Genomic DNA, 16,096 nt, shown 5'->3' with positions numbered 1-16,096 from the left:
CCTACAGCTACTGTGTGGACAGTGACCGAGGACCAAACCATGGCAGATGGCCAAGTCACCCCAAGACCAGCCCCCACCCACTTCCTTCAAATATTTGGCACCGCATGAACTCAGAATTCACCCATGGAAAGTGCAGGCGCCTCAACTCAATGAAACTAAGATTTCAACATTCCCCAAAAATGGAGACTCAAATTGCCCTGGAGAAATACAGAGAGGTTCGTTTCCTGCCTGCCTATGTTTGTGGAATGATATTTGGGTACCATTTCCACTTCTCTAGATTGGAACCTCATGCCTAGTTTATTTCCTATTGCAGGGGTTGGCAAACTTTTTTTTTTTTTTTTTTTGAGACAGAATTTCACTCTTGTTGCCCAGGCTGGAGTGCAGTGGTGCAATCTCAGCTCACTGCCACCTCCTCCTCCCGGGTTCAAGCAATTCTCCTGCCTCAGCCTCCTGAGTAGCTGGGATTACAGGCGACTGCCACCACATCCGGCTAATTTTTTGAATTTTTAGTAGAGACAGGGTTTCATCTTGTTGGCCAGGCTGGTCTCAAACTCCTGACCTCAGGTGATCCACCCACCTCAGCCTCCCAAAGTGCTGGGATTACAGGCATGAGCCACCGCGCCCAGCCGGCAAACTTTTTGTAAAGAGCCGGAGAGTAAACATTTTAGGCTTTGCGGGCCAAGGTAAGAGTTAGGCTCCTGCAACTATTCAACACTGCCACTGTAAGCAAAAGCAGCCATGGACGATACATAAACAAATAGACAGGGCTGCGTTTCAATAAAACTTTATTTGCAAAAACAGGTGGTGGATCCCAAGGTCTCTCCAGTGTTTGCCATGAGATCTTGGATGTGATATGGGATCAAGAAATATTTGCTAACCTGATGCATGGTTCTTGCTGCTCACCAGCTTGGAGACCTTGAGCAGGTCCCTCCTCTGAACTTCCATTTTTTTCATTGGTAAGATAGAGAGACTGGGCCAAGTGAGCTTTGACATTCTATGAGGGTGAGCTATGGTTTGAGAATTTCAAGGTGTCGACAGTATTCCGGTATTACTTTCTTATCTTACAAAGGCGTGGTGTGGGTGCATGTGGTGCAAGGATGTATAAGTTTTCTTGGTCCTCTTCTTTGATTCAACTTTATATAGCTATTCCATTATCTAAAACAGGGGTCCCCAGCACCTGGATCGGAGACTGGTACCAGTCGTATTGCCACCTGAGCTCCGCCTCCTGACAAGTCAGCTGCGGCATTAGATAGGAGTTCGAACCCTATCATGAACTGCGCATGATGGGGGATCTAGGTTGTGCACTCCTTATGAGAATCTAATGCCTGATGATCTCTTACTGTCTCCCATCACCCCCAGATGGGACCATCTAGTTGCAAGAAAACAAGCTCGGGCTCCCACTGATTCTACATTACAGTGAGTTGTATAATTATTTCATTATATATTACAATCTAATACTAATAGAAATAAAGTGCACCATAAATGTAATGTGCTTGAATCATCCTGAAACCATTCCCTGCCCCCATCTGTGGAAAAATTGTGTTCCACCAAACCAGTCCCTCATGCCAAAAAGGCTGGGGACCGTTGGTCTCAAAGGTCTCATCATGAACTACTGTGGGTCTCTGATCTTCCCAGTTTACCAGGGGAAGCCTGGCCTCCCTTCCCTCCTGTCCCCTGGTCTGTCTTCCACAGCAACCGTATTATCAGGACTCTTCCTATAAATGACAGGAACTTAAACTGGCTGTGGCATAAAGCAAATTTTTTAGTTTATGAAACTAAAAAGGCCATGCTTTTTAATATGGCTTCTAGCACATTCCAGTAGAAAACCCAAAGGAGCCCAAGATCTCTAAATTTATTTATTTATTAGTATTTTTTCTTAGACAGAGTCTTGCTTTGCCACCCGGGCTGGAGTGCGGTGGCTTGATCTTAACTCACTGTGACCTCTGCCTCCCAGGTTCAAATGATTCTCCTGCCTCAGCCTCTCAAGTGCTGGGATTACAGGTGTGCGCCACCACGCTTGGCTAATTTTTGTATTTTTAGTAGAGATGGGGTTTCACCATGTTGGCCAGGCTGGTCTCGAACTCCTGACCTCAGGTGATCCACCTGCCTCAGCCTCCCAAAGTGCTGGGATTACAGGCATGAGCCACCGCACCCGGCCCAAGATCTCTAAATTTGAACCTGGGCTTCCAGGTCTTTTAGTCAAGGTAGGAAGATTAAAAAAACATGTTTAGCTTTGTTTATAACTTTTAAATATTAGACACTTGGTACGTCGGGCTCCATGTATACTCTTGTCCTGGGGCCCAGAGATGAACTGGATGTGAGTGAGCTGGCCTTGCCAACCGTGGGAGGACAAGAGGGAGGATCCTGATGGCTCTGCCACATGCTGGCCCTGGAGCAGGTGGCTCAGCCATGCTCTCCAAAATGGGACTCAAAATAAAATCCAAGTCGCAGGGTTAATGTGAAAAGCAAGTGAGATAATGTGTGCAAACATGCTTTGAGAAATCCTATACAACGATAAGGAATTATTATTATTACTGGAAGTGATTAGATGCAGACATGGTTTCACCACCCTCCTGAGAGATGGTGCCTGGAACCCAAAGGATTCTGGGAAATGTCTGACTGAAGGTGAATAGAGAAGGGCTGTGTGCAGACGTGAGATCAAGCAATGGGCTTAACATGGTGGGAAATCTTAGGAGTTCCGTAAATATTTAGCTTGTCGACTAGACATCAGCTGAGATCTACCTGTGCTTCCTGAAAAGGCAAGCCGAGCGCCCGGGTATCTAGCCCAAAGCCCTCTTGGGCAGTGCCACCCCGTGGAAAAGGGGGAATGGTCCTCTCCATCCTGCCCTCCCCCATTCCTGGGAAATCATGATCTAGACAGAGGCTCAGAGCAGTGCGCAGAGGTGTGTGGGGAGGAGTCCAGAATCCAGGGGTGTTCAATCTTTTGGCTTCCCTGGGCCACATTGGAAAAAGAAGAATTGCCTTGAGCCACACATAAAATACACTAACACTAATGATATCTGATGAGCTTTTAAAAATTTGCAAATATAAATCTCATAATGTTTTAAGAAAGTTTACGAATTTGTGATGGGCCACATTCAAAGCTGTCCTAGACCACAGGTTGGAGAAGCTTGGTATAGACAGAAGGCAAGAGATACAGATACAGATGGAGGAGGTGGAGGGAAGAGGAGAGAAGAGAGTTGCAAGAGAGAGCCTAGTGGAGATTCCTAGCATTTCAGAGTTGAAAGAGAATCCACAGATTCTGCCCAACCTCCCAGGAAGTGGAAGCCCAGAGAGGTCAAGCACCCTGCCAAAGGTCACACAGCCAAGCATTAGCCTCAGAAAAGAAAGATGAGCTACCAAGCAGGGGTGGTCTGTTGCAAGTGAGGGATGGGACCAGTTAGATGACTGCACAAGTGACTCCAAACAGATCCCCACCCAGCAGGGTAAGACTTAAGTGAGGCAGGGGGGTGGGTGGTGATGGCATGCTCAGGAACAAGGTGGGGACTAACATTTACTGAGCACCCACGATGTGCCAACCTCCATGCTGGGCACTTTTCTTACTGACCAAGTATTGTCCTTGGATTATTCTTGGTTCACAAACTCAGGTGTTTTTTGTTTTGGTTTGTTTTTATTAAGCGCTTTCTTTTGGTCTCCAAGCCACATACATGTCAAGTCAGTGAACTGCTGGGGAGGCCAAACTCAGTCCTTCTTGGGGCTCCCAACCAATGCTTGTGCAAATAACCTGGGTAGCCCAAGCCATGGCAGTGGTGGGCGGGGGCACTCTTATCAGTGCAAAGTCCCTACATAATGGGTTGTCTAGTTCCCACGTGGTCCCTCCAGGACAGGAGGCCCCAGTCATTCATGCTGCGTTTAAAGCACAAAACCTTGGGTGGGATTAGGGGCCCCCATGGCTGAGGACTAAATTTTCCAGGTGCAGCACAGAGTCATCAGCTCTGAGGCACAGCTGTCAAGAGCACGTAATCTGGAGCCAGACTATGTGGGTTCAAATCACAGCTCTACCACTAGTTAACTGTGCAAACCTGGCAACTGGCTTAACCTCTCTGTGCCTAACTATGAAGTGGAGATTAAACGCGATGGTGAGGATTAAATGAGCAAAACCAAGTCAGGTGCTTAGAACAGGGCCTGGCATACACTATGCATTCAATAAATGACAACTATTACCACCAAGTTTCCCTTCTTTCTTTCTTTCTCCTCAGCCTCAAAGGCTCTCTTTTCTCTCCTTTCTCTCTGTGACACCTAGCAATGGGCTGTCCCTCTGGGCTAATAACGATAAGGATACAGTGCTGCTGGGAGGATGCAGGCCGTGAAGCCAGTGGAGGGCTCTACACAGCATTTCGTATCTGTTTCTATCATTTTTATATTTATTATAATCACCAGTCTGAGTCTCATTAGCCCCAGAATTAGGCCCAGAAGCATCTATTCATAGTAAATGGGAAAGTGCACAGCAAAAGCACAGGAAAATGAGGTGTAAGACCCCAATGCCCGGTGCAGAGGAGGAAGAGGGAGGGAGGTGGATGTTCAGCTCTCCTGGCCTCCTGGAGTCAGCTCTGGCCTTTGCAGGTCCCTGGCCCCTCTGACCGCAGCTGACCTTTCCTCTTGCCAATATAGACCCTCTGGCTTGGCTGCCTCCTGGCATCTCTCTGACCCTTCCCCCCTCTGACCGCCCCAACTTGGCCTGCTGCTTCTTACTTGACCAAGGTGTTCAATGACCTTGGCCAAACTTCTTTAGCCAAGCCAGGTCCCAGGTCCCAGTGCCATCACGCTCATTTGGCAGGTCAGAACACCCAGGCCCCATGAGGAACTGTGACTTTCCCTGGGCCACAATATGAGGTGGGGGCAGATCCAGGATGCAGGTTTCCTGACCTTCAGCCTCTTGCTGCTTACACCGGCGAGAGTGGCTGTTCAGGGTGATTGACAAGCACACAACCTAGACCAGCAGCTCTCAGCCGGGGGTGATTATGCCTCGGAGAGAACATTTGGCAACGTCTCAAGACATCTTTGGTCGTCATCACTGGAGGTATGGGGCTGCCACTGATGTCTTGTGAGTAGAATCTGGGAATGCTGCTAACGATCCTGTAAAGCACAGGACAGCCCCCACCTCCAACTACAAAGAATTAGCCTCAAACAACAATCAGTTGAGACCCTGGGCTAGAGTCACATGCAGCGTTAAACCTTGGATAAATTATTTAACTGGTTCTTCTGTGAAATAATGATAACACTACTGAGCGCATAGAACTTGGAGAGGATCTAATGACCTAAGGCATGAGAGAGCTGAACATCGTGTCTGGTGGAAAGCGAGTTTTCGCTCATAAATGGGGGAGGAGGTGAACGTGTGGGTATTGTGCCAGCGGGGATGGCTGCTGACAGCGTCCCATATCTAAACTCCAGAAAGCGCCGGGGAGGACCACAATCTTCAAAACCAAGCTGAAGTGGCATACTTGTGTCTACAGGAATTTTGAGTTTCTTTCCCCCTCCCTGCCATTGGCATTTGAGAATTCAAGTGTTAATTTCAAAGAAGAAACTGCATTACCTGTTCTCCATGCAGATCTGAGCCTCCATTTTAATTTGCCTTCATTATCTCTTTCTCTTATTAAGAATGGTAAATCTGTTTTGTGTTTTCATTATTCCATTAGCTCGAGGAAGCTCATCAGTAATGTGGGGAGCTGCCAACATAAATAGCACAATTTTCATACAAGCGAGGCCATAATTGACTTAAATCGCTATTCTGCGGAGGCCGAGGTTCACAATTAGAGAAAGCAGTGTGATTTGAAAACGAGTTACAGTTGATTGGATTTTAGGGGAAACCAGGTTTGGAATGTGTTAATTGCATTCCGCCTAAACACCAGGTCTAAATGAAGCAGCCAGAGATTTAGGTAAATAACAAAATCTTCTCCAGAAATGGCCCCAAATTGCTTAATAGGATGGGAGAGATCTGATTAAGATGGGGAACTAATGGCCTCACTGTATTTCTGGGGTGACAGGCTGAAACTCTCATCTTGGAAACTCCTCGAGATAAGCGAGTGACCAACTTCAATCTGTTTTTCAATCTGGCCTGGCTGAGTTTTGGGATCAAAGGTCAATGGTACCTCCTTCCTGAGCCTCTTTTCCTGTTCCACCCTACAAATGGTCCATCGACAAATCCTGTGGGCTCTAATTTTAAAAAGCATCCCGAATCTGGTGTCCACTGCCACCACCGTCTCTCATCTGAACTGCTGCAGTCACCTTCTCATTGGTCTCCTGGTTTCTGTCCTTACCTGGGCAGCCTCTTCTCTGTACAGCAGCTGGAGAATCCTGTTAGAACCTAAGTGGAACTATGTCCTGCCTCTGCTCAAAACCTGGCTGGGCACGGTGGCTCATGCCTGTAATCCCAGGACTCTGGGAGGCTGAGGTGGGAGGATCGCTTGAGCCCAGGAGTTCAAGACCAGCCTGGGAAACATTGTGAGACCCTGTCTCTAAAGAAAAAAATTAAAAAATAAATTAGCTGGGTGTGGTGGTGCATGCCTGTAGTACTACTCAGGAGGCTGAGTGGGGAGGATGGCTTGAACCCAGGAGTTCAAGGCTGCAGTGAGCTATGATTGCCGCATTGCACTCCAGCCTGGGCAACACAGTGAGACCCTATCTCTGAAAACAAACAAACAACAAAACCCCTCCAATGGCTTCCGTCTCATTCCAGGAAAAGCCGAGTCCTTCTGATGGCTTGTAAGACCCTATGTGATCTGCCCATAAACTTGCTGAATCCCTCACTCGCCAGGGATGCCCAGGGTCCTTCATGGTTGACTTGATTCTGTTTCCATCTCATCTCTCAGTATTTTCTCCTCCCATCTCTCAGTATTTCTCCAGCCACCTGGAATTACTTAAAGACCCTTGATGGTTCCAGGCTCGGCCTTGTCACAGAACCTTTGTGTGTACTGTCCCCACCTCATTCACTGGCTTAGTTTCTAAGCTCCTCTGAGATCTTACTTGGTTTATGCCCCCTTCCTTCTCCAATCCTTCTTCTTAAGGTTTCCAGGAATGCAGAGAAAAAAGCAAAAACTAGTGGAAACTGTTACTTCATGTGACTAATTCCCCCACCCCCCAGGTTTCTGGACTTTTCTCCTCCTCCCCTAGCTGCACAGATGAAGTGAGAACAGTTATATTAATACTTATATCCAACGACTATGCTTCCTGGTCACAGCTGATTGGTCCAAAGTGGACCAATCAGAGTCCTTCCCTGGGAATGTGGAATGTGACGTAAAGATTTGAATCTTGATCTCGCTTCACTTTTATGTTTCTCGCTCTCTCTTTCTTAACCTTTTCCATAATCTATACATAATTTTACATGAAGGAATACATGTAATGATGTGCATTCCTTATTCCCTTATTCCTATTTCCTCGCTCTTTTATCTGCATTATCCCTGTGACCCAGTGCTAGAGACCCAGGTTAACAACCCAGCATGTGTTCTTTTAAACCATTTTTATTCGTGCTTATATTTGCATCTGTGTTTTTATGTGATACATATGTATAGACTCACAAATATATGCGAATTAATTGGGATTTTTCCATTAGTCTTTGTTTTATAAAAATGGGATTCTATTTTACACTCTTTTCTACATTCTATTCTTTTTTCTTATTCAAAAATATCTCATAGAAATGTCTCCAAGCCAACGAATAAAGCTCTCACTTATTCTGGCAAATAAATGGTAACATGGTGGTGTGGGTTGAGTCTACACGAGAAAGGATGGCTATTATTCTGTGAGGAAAAGCAGAGAAAGTGGGTCCAAAGATGGAGGGAAGAAAGCAGAGACCCAGAGAGGAAGACTGAGAGAACCACAGAGATAGGTGCCCTCTGAGTCAAGCTGGTATAAAGCCCACTAGCCTCTCAGCCTCAGGACTCCGGGACACCCCATACCTTCTTTATGAGAAAGTGGCCCTGTATGGGTTTCAGGCAATGTGGTGGGTGGGTATCAGTTGGTTGTAACTAACAGGTCTTAACTAACACAGGTGAATCCACCATGATGCTTTATATGGCTATTTGGGCACTTTATGGACCTTGGGGAATGAAGGTACGGTTAGTCAAATTCCTCTGTTGGCCGGGGGTGGTGACTCAGACCTGTAATCCCAGCACTTTGGGAGGCTGAGACAGGAGGATCATTTGAGCCCAGGAGTTTGAGACCAGCCTGGGCAACATAGTGAGACCTCATCTCTACAAAAAATTAAACAATTAGGCAGGTATGGTGACACACTCCTGTAATTCCAGGTACTTGGGAGGCTGAGGTGGGAGGATTGCTTGAGCCCAGGAGGTGGAGGCGGCAGTGAACTATGATCATGCCACTGCACTCTAGCCTGAGCGACAGAGTGAGATCCTGTCTCAAAAAAAAAAGATCCTTCCAATGACGTATTGTCATAATTGGTTCAGACAAGCTCTAACCCTTGGTTGATTTGTTCATTCATGTGTTAATTCTACTTCATTCCATCCTTCGCTTCCAACTCCCGCCATTGTCAGCTGCCCAGATGTGTTTTCTATGTCTTTTATTTTGTATGATTCGGGATAACATATGCGAGCATTGTTTTGTGTGTGTGTGTGTTTTAAGTGTGCCACATTATGTGATAGACTCCCTCTTTTGTTTATGCGTGTGTGTGTTTGTTTTGTTTTTCACCTTGGGAGCAACCCACAGCTGTGCTCGTGTTTATAAATCTATTTAGTTCCTCTAATCTCCATTCCCCATTCACCTTCTTCCCCCGGCACGCTTGAGTTATCCTTTTGTTTGTAGTCAGTTTGCAAAACACCTATAATTGCTTTGTGTGCATCTATGTTACCTTATGTAAAATGGCATTGAGCTGTGTTGTTAAGACCTCTCTGTACTGCTGTGCACACATCTGGTGCACTGCTTGTAACCGTCTCATAAGATGCTTAGTGCACACCTGGCACATTTTACTTATGGTCAAAGAATGATTCTGAAACATTTAGCTAGTTATCTGCATGCTGTTTAGCTCTCACATGAAGAAGACTCATGTTCCTAGATTGTTTCAAGCAACAAAGGCAAAAACAATTTTGACAGCGAGGAGGTCAGTTTGAAAAATTCAGTTTGAGTTGTTGACTAGAGGAGACGAGGAAGCTAATTTGGCCGTGTATGGGTTTGTTTTTGTGTTTTGAGATGGGGTCTCGCTCTTGTTAGCAGTAGTAGTCATCTGTATGGGTCTGCAGCAACCTCAGTTCTTGCCTCCTCAGAAGAAAGAATTTGACCGAGGGGCATAAGGCAGAAGGAGCAACTAAGGCAAGTTTTAGAACAGGAGTGAAAGTTTATTAAAAAGCTTTAAAGCAGGAATGAAAGAAAGGAAAGTGCACTTGGAAGAGAGCCAAGCGGGTGACTCGAGAGACCAAGCGTGCAACCTGACCTCTTGACTTGGGGTTTGATACGGTGTCATGCCTCCGGGGTCCTGTGTTCCTTCTCACCACTCCTGAGATCTTATTGGGAAGCTGCTAGCCACCCATTTCAGGTGTTTTCTATCTATTAAGGGCCTGCCTTTCCCTCATGCCAGCTGTGGCCAATTATTACTTTAGCGAGCCAGTTAACAACTGCCTGACCGTCTCCTGATGGTTGCGTGACACTCCTGGTGTGTGTTGAGGAGGATCCTCTCCTGCCCTGCTCATACCTGACCAGCTACCTACTGTAACACTCCAGCCCCCAGGCTGGAATGCAGGGGTTCTCACTGCAGCCTGGAACATCTGGGCTCAAGTGATCATCCCACCTCAGCCTCCTGAGTAGCTGGGGCTACAGGTGCATGCTACCATGTCTGTTTAATTCTCTTTTTTGTAGAGATGGAGTATCACCATATTGTCCAGGCTGGTCTCAAACTCTTGGCCTCAAGCGATCCTCCTGCCGCAGCCCCCTAAAGTGCTGGGGTTACAGGAGTGAACCATCGCGCCCAGCCTGGATTTTCCAAAAACCTGCAGAGTATGAGTGCGGGGCGGTCATGATGCTTCTGAGCAATGACCAAGAGCATCTCTCCACCAGCTTTTCCATCTGCGGTGTCCAGGTGGACCCATTCTTCCTAAGAACTTCTCCCATCATCAGAGGGAGGGACTCCCAGGGTGCCTGCAGCTCTCACCACCCCCAACCATGTTGCAGTGAACATCCACACCTGTAGGTCCTGTGCAAGGATCTCTAGGCTGTGAATTCTCCATGGGGGTGATACAGCCCCCTGGCGGGCGAGAACTGATTCTTAACGGGTCGGAATACTCTTTGTTTAAAATTGTGGCAGAATACACACAAAATAAAATTGACCATTTTAGCCATTTTAAAATATGCAGCTCAGTGGCATTGAGTACATTCACATTCTTGTGCAACTGTCACCACTGTCCATCCACAGAAGTCTTTTCTACCCATCAAACACTAACTCCACATTCCCCGCCCTCCCAGACCCTGGCAACTACCACTCTACTTTCTATCTCTAGAATTCTGACTATTCTAGGTACATCATACAATATTCTACAAATACTGTAGAATCACACAATATTTGTCTTTTGGGGACTGGCTAATTTCACTTACCATAGTGTCCTCGGGATGCATCCATGTTGTAGCATGTGCCACAATTTCCTTCCTTCTTAAGGCTGAATAATATTCCACACTATGTACAATAGCATATTCTGTTTATCTATTCATACTATTCATATCCATCAATAGACACTTAAAAATCTTACTTTTTTTTTTTTTTTTGAGACAGAGTCTCTCTCTGTAGCCCAGGCTGGAGTGTGCAGTGGTGTGATCCCAGCTCACTGCAACCTCCACCTCCTGGGTTCAAACAATTCTGTCTCAGCCTCCCGAGTAGCTGGGACTATAGGTGCACACCATCACACCCAGCTAATTTTTGTATTTTTAGTAGAGACGGGGTTTCACCATATTGGTCAGGCTGGTCTTGAACTCCTGACCTCAGGTGATCCACTCTCCTCGGCCTCCCAAAGTGCTGGGATTACAGGCGTGAGCCGCCACACCCAGCCAAATCTTACCGTTTTTATGTATAAAGCACACATATACCTACAGCACACAAACAGATATACATGCAATATCTCTGTAGTTCTAAAATTTCATTAAAGGGGCAATTAGAAAAAAAAAAATCTTGAAAGGCTCCTTAAGGGATAATGACTGTTGACACTGTGGACCAGATAATTCTCATTGTGGAGCTGTCCTGTGCATTGGACAATGTTTAGCAGCACCCTGAGCCTCCACCCACTGGATGCCAGTAGCACCTCCTTTCCAGCTGTGACAAACAAAAATATCCCCACGCATTGCCACGTGTCCCTAGGAGTGCAAGATCACCAAGGTTGAGAACTGCTGCTCTGGGCCCTGCCCCGGAGGGTGGGTTGCCTGTCGAGAGACTGTGCATTGTCACTTTCTCTGAGTGCTGCCTGGTGGCTCTCCTGAGGGGCCATCCTTTTACCAGCAATGCCCACACATTTCCGTGGGGGAGAAAGTTTCATGGTGGAGCCTGGGCTGAAGCATGGGGTGGCCCTGAAATGAGCTAGAGGAGGACAAGAGGCTTGCCAAGTTCAGCACAAAGGTGCAGGGTTTCTTGGCAGAGAGTCCTGGTGGCCTCTGGGTTACCTTACCCAGCAGTGTGATCAGAGACGACCAACACCCTCACCCTGTTCGTTCCTGGGCGTCAGGCTCCAGAGGGCACCTTGAATGGACAAAGCTCGGGTGTTTACTTGTAACAATACTCTTGTCACTCCTCCCAGCCACTTCCCCACCTTTCCTGAGCACGTCCCCCACCCAACACCCCCCAAGTCTTTGTACGTATTCATTCCTCTAATTGACAGGTATTTATTGAGCAACTACTAGATGCCAAGTACAGTGTTGTGCTCTGAGATACGATCGTGAATAGGGCTGGCCAGCTCCCCATCCCTGCCTTACCCAGCAGCTTTCAGAAGGCTGAGGTGCTCTCAGGGCTGCACCCCCTCCAGCCTGGGGCGTCAGCAATCCTGGAGAAGGGACACCTAAGCTGAAACCTCAAGGGTGAGTCCAACCTGTTTCTACCAGCTTTGGATAACAGCAATGATTACAATAATGCTGGTCCCTGAACTTACCATGTGCCAGCCACTGCTTCCAGCCCCTCTCCAGTGGGTCCCTGCCCATTCTTGGGCATCAGGAACTGGAAGACAAGCCAGGACCCTCAGCAGCTTCTAAAGTTATGCATCATCTGCCCTTGCTCTTACTTCTCCCTGACCTCACCTTCCAGCACTTTCTGCTGACTCACTTTATTCCGGCCACACTGACATCCTGACAGATTTTTCCAACACAGCAGGCATACTTCTGCTGCAGGGACTTCGCCTGTGCTGTTCTGGTCACCTGGAATACACTTTTCCTCATCTTCCTCAGGTGACTGTTCAAATGTCACCTTCTTGTCATTCTACTTGCCATTATAGTCCTTCTCCCTGCCGGGTCCCACCTGGGAGCACTGCTTTATTTTTCTCCTTCCCACTGAGCACCATCCCTCATTTCCTATATTTTATATTTTCATCTTGTCCGTTTGTCTGTCTCTTGTTTGTCTGTCTCTCCCTATGATATGGTTTGGCTCATCTTGAACTGTAGCTCCCACAATTCCTATGTGTTGTGGGAGGGACCCAGTGGGAGGTAACTGAATCATGGGGGTGGGCCTTTCCTGTGCTGTTCTCGTGATAGTAATTAAGTCTCATGAGATCTGATGGTTTTACAAAGGGGCGTTCCCCTGCATATGCTCTCTTGCCTGCCGCCATGTAAAAAGTCCTTTTGCTTTTCCTTCATCTTCAGCCATGATTGTGAGGCCTCCCTAGTCATGTGGAACTGTGAGTCCATTAAACCTCTTTCCTTTATAAATTACCCAGTCTTGGGTATGTCTTTATTAGCAGCATGAGGATGGACTAATACACCCCATTAGAAAGTAAATTGTGTGAGGGCTGGGATTCATCTGCCGTGTTCAGTGCTGTACTCCCAGCATTTGCAACCAAGCCTGGCACATAGTAAGTGCTCAAGAAATATGTGTTGGATTGGCCGGGCACGGTGGCTCACCGCCGAGGCGGTGAATTGCTTGAGCTCAGGAGTTCAAGACCAGTCTGGGCAACATGGTGAAACCCCACCTCTACAAAAAATACAAAAATTAGCCAGGCATGGTGGTGCACATACCTGTAGTCCCAGCTACTTGAGAGGCTGAGGTGAGAGGATCCCTTTAGTCTGGGAGGTGGAGGTTGTAGTGAGATCACGCCACTGCACTCCAGCCTGGGCGACAGAGCCAGACCCTATCTAAAACAAACAACAAACAAACAAACAAACAAAACTGTTGCATTATTGAACTGCATATACTCCTCCCAAAAGCCCTACGAGTTTGATCAAAACCACCTGGAGAGCTTGCGAAAACAGATTCTGAATCAGTGAGGCTGGGGCTGGGTTCGAGGTTCTGTGGTTCTACAAGTTCTCAGGGGATGCTGATGCTCCTGGCCCTAGGCCACACTCTGAGCAGCAAGGACTCAGTGGCTGTGACCACTATCCACTTTACAGATAGTGAAACAGGGCACACAGGTTAATAACATTGCTAAAGGCACCAGCTTTAAGGAACGAAGATGAGTTTGAAGTCTATCAGGCTCCCAGAGCTGATGTTGATGACAGTGACCACCCTACCGTATGGCAGACTCCAAGGCTGAAGGGTCCTTCAGGTGCTTGCAAAACTGAACTCTAAGTTTTCCAAGTGAGAAGATCATGGATGCCAACTCAGGGGCTCTGTGACCAACTTTGGAGGCCTGTCCTGCAGTGCAGTTCCCAGTCTGACCTCAGATCCTAGGCCCTCAAACTGTCTTCCTCCATGTGCCCTCCACGTCTCTCTTGCGCTGGGATTTGCGTGTGTGTTGGGAACCATTCAGAATGCTTTCTTGGCATGTTGACAATGAAGGGAGCTCTCTCTGGGCCAAAGCTTGCACTAGGTGAGTGGGAGCTGGTAAACTTGATAAGCCAATCGGGAGGAAATTTGCAGCATCATCTCATTAGAAGGTCAAGGGCATGCTCTCATGCTTACCTGCCCCCAGAGCTCTAGAGGAAAACCCAGAGAGGAGGGCAGAGGTGGTCATTTTATCCAGAGCCTTCTAAATCCTTGGTTCCATCTGAACTCGATATCGCAGAGATGGACTCTTGGACACGCTGTCATATTGCCTCTCAGCTCTTTACCAGGGGCTAATTACAGAGGCTGCTATTCCCAAATCTAACTAACCTTGCCCACGATCAAAGCACAGTCTCTCTCTCCCCAGGCTGATCTATATAACAGCGACCCTGCTGCCCCAGCTCAGTGCAGCCGCCAAGCTCATGGCCATCTCCGCGTCTCCATTTCCTCAGTACTGACTGCCCTCTGAGCTGTGCCCCAGCCCGAGAACCCAATCCTAGTTCTGGTTTCTCTCACAAGCAGCCCCATAAAGGCTGGTGAGGCCACATCTGGAAGGCTTGAGAAGCTGTCATAAACCCCATGTTTACCAGGGCTGGGCAGGTAATGTCAATGAGGAAGAGGAGTCGATGGGAGGGGGTACCTGAAAAGGCCTCGAAGGCCCCAAATCTCTTCCCAAGTGGTTAAAAGTGGTCCTGAGAGAAGAAGGCAAGCCCCGTGTGGCCAGGGAGCCCCCACCATTTTTGTTTGTTTGTTTTGCTTTGTTTTCCAGCAAAGCCAAAATTTTAGAATTTTTTGCATTAACTCTCCCAATGGTTAAAGGTTGCAAACTAATTTGAAAGGATTTTCAAGCACTGCACAGACCACGAGGCATGTGTGATGGCCTAATTCAACCAACAGGGCCACCGGTTTGCAGTCTCACCTTAGAAAACTGAGGACAGAGTAAATGTGAATGAATGGGGGTCTCTATCAACCAGGATCTGAGGAAGATATGGGGACATAGCTAAACAGAGTCACTGGAAGGGATTTTCTATTTACAAAGTATGGGCAGGGTGGAGGAAAACCATGGGGATGGTGCCCCCGACACAGAGGTGCTCCTGGAATGAAATGACAGCCACTTGGAGGGGGCCACCTCACACAGCCATGACCTTGGGCCGAGGGAGGCAGCCATCACAGGTAGCACTGCAGGGCAGGGACAGGGAATAAATTTCTACCTTGCATTGTATCTCCTCCCATCCTGCTAAAGGTCACCATTGGCCAAACACAACCAGAACACACCCACCCATGGGATCCTGTTGGTGGAGTCCATGCAGGTGAGCCTCTTGGGCAGAAAGCAGGGTGGGGAAAAGTAGGGAGGTGGAAGGAAGGCATTGGTGCAAGACCCCATGCCATGGTCATACCTGGCAGTGACCACGCCATCAAGTCTACCACTCTTGGCCAAATGAATGGAGGCCTCCATGTCCGTGTCACCTCTCAGCATTTCATATAATTTACTCTCATCTTACCAGCCCGTTCTTGTCCTCTAGACAATGCTGTGTCTTCTTGGCTGTAGCCTTGGATCTTTTTGACCTGCATTTTGATTTTTAAAGTATATAGATGTCTGATATCCCGAGTTAGAATGTTGGCTCTGCTGCACATTGGCTCTGTGATGCTAGGTGAATCAGTTAGCCTCTCTGAGCCTCAATTTCCACTTCTGCAACAAGAATAGGAAAGGATAGTGATTTGTTCCTTGTAGGGTTGCTAAAGGCTTAGAAATGAGGGTCATATAGTACTGGTACAATGCCTGGTACTTTACAGACATGGAGCCATAACCTTGGGCCGAGGCTTGTAAAATAATAGCATATGTTGATGTATGTTGATGCTGTTATTTTTAATGCTGTTCCTAATCTCCTCCTTATCTGCTCCAATTTATATCTTAGTTAATACCATCTCTCTTTAACCCAGACTCCCGCTTGACTCCCCCTAGTGGTCAGGTTGCTTCTCTTCCAGTGTGCTCTGGAGTCCTTTCTCCCTGAAATGCTGGCTTAAACTAGAGGGCAGGTGCACGCCAGCCCACCCAGCAGCACTCCGACCTCACTTTCAAGACAAAACTATCTTCCTAGCAATTACTCACTTGGCTAATCTGACACTGATTCCCTGAGCTCCCACTTGCGGAAATCTCCCTGATTTTGATCCAAATAAGGAATCCGA

Source organism: Pongo abelii, chromosome 21 (genome assembly GCF_028885655.2).
Source record: "Pongo abelii isolate AG06213 chromosome 21, NHGRI_mPonAbe1-v2.0_pri, whole genome shotgun sequence".
Classification (NCBI taxonomy): Eukaryota; Metazoa; Chordata; class Mammalia; order Primates; family Hominidae; genus Pongo; species Pongo abelii.
The sequence above is the reverse complement of the archived record's forward strand: the minus strand, read 5'-3'. Positions refer to the sequence as shown.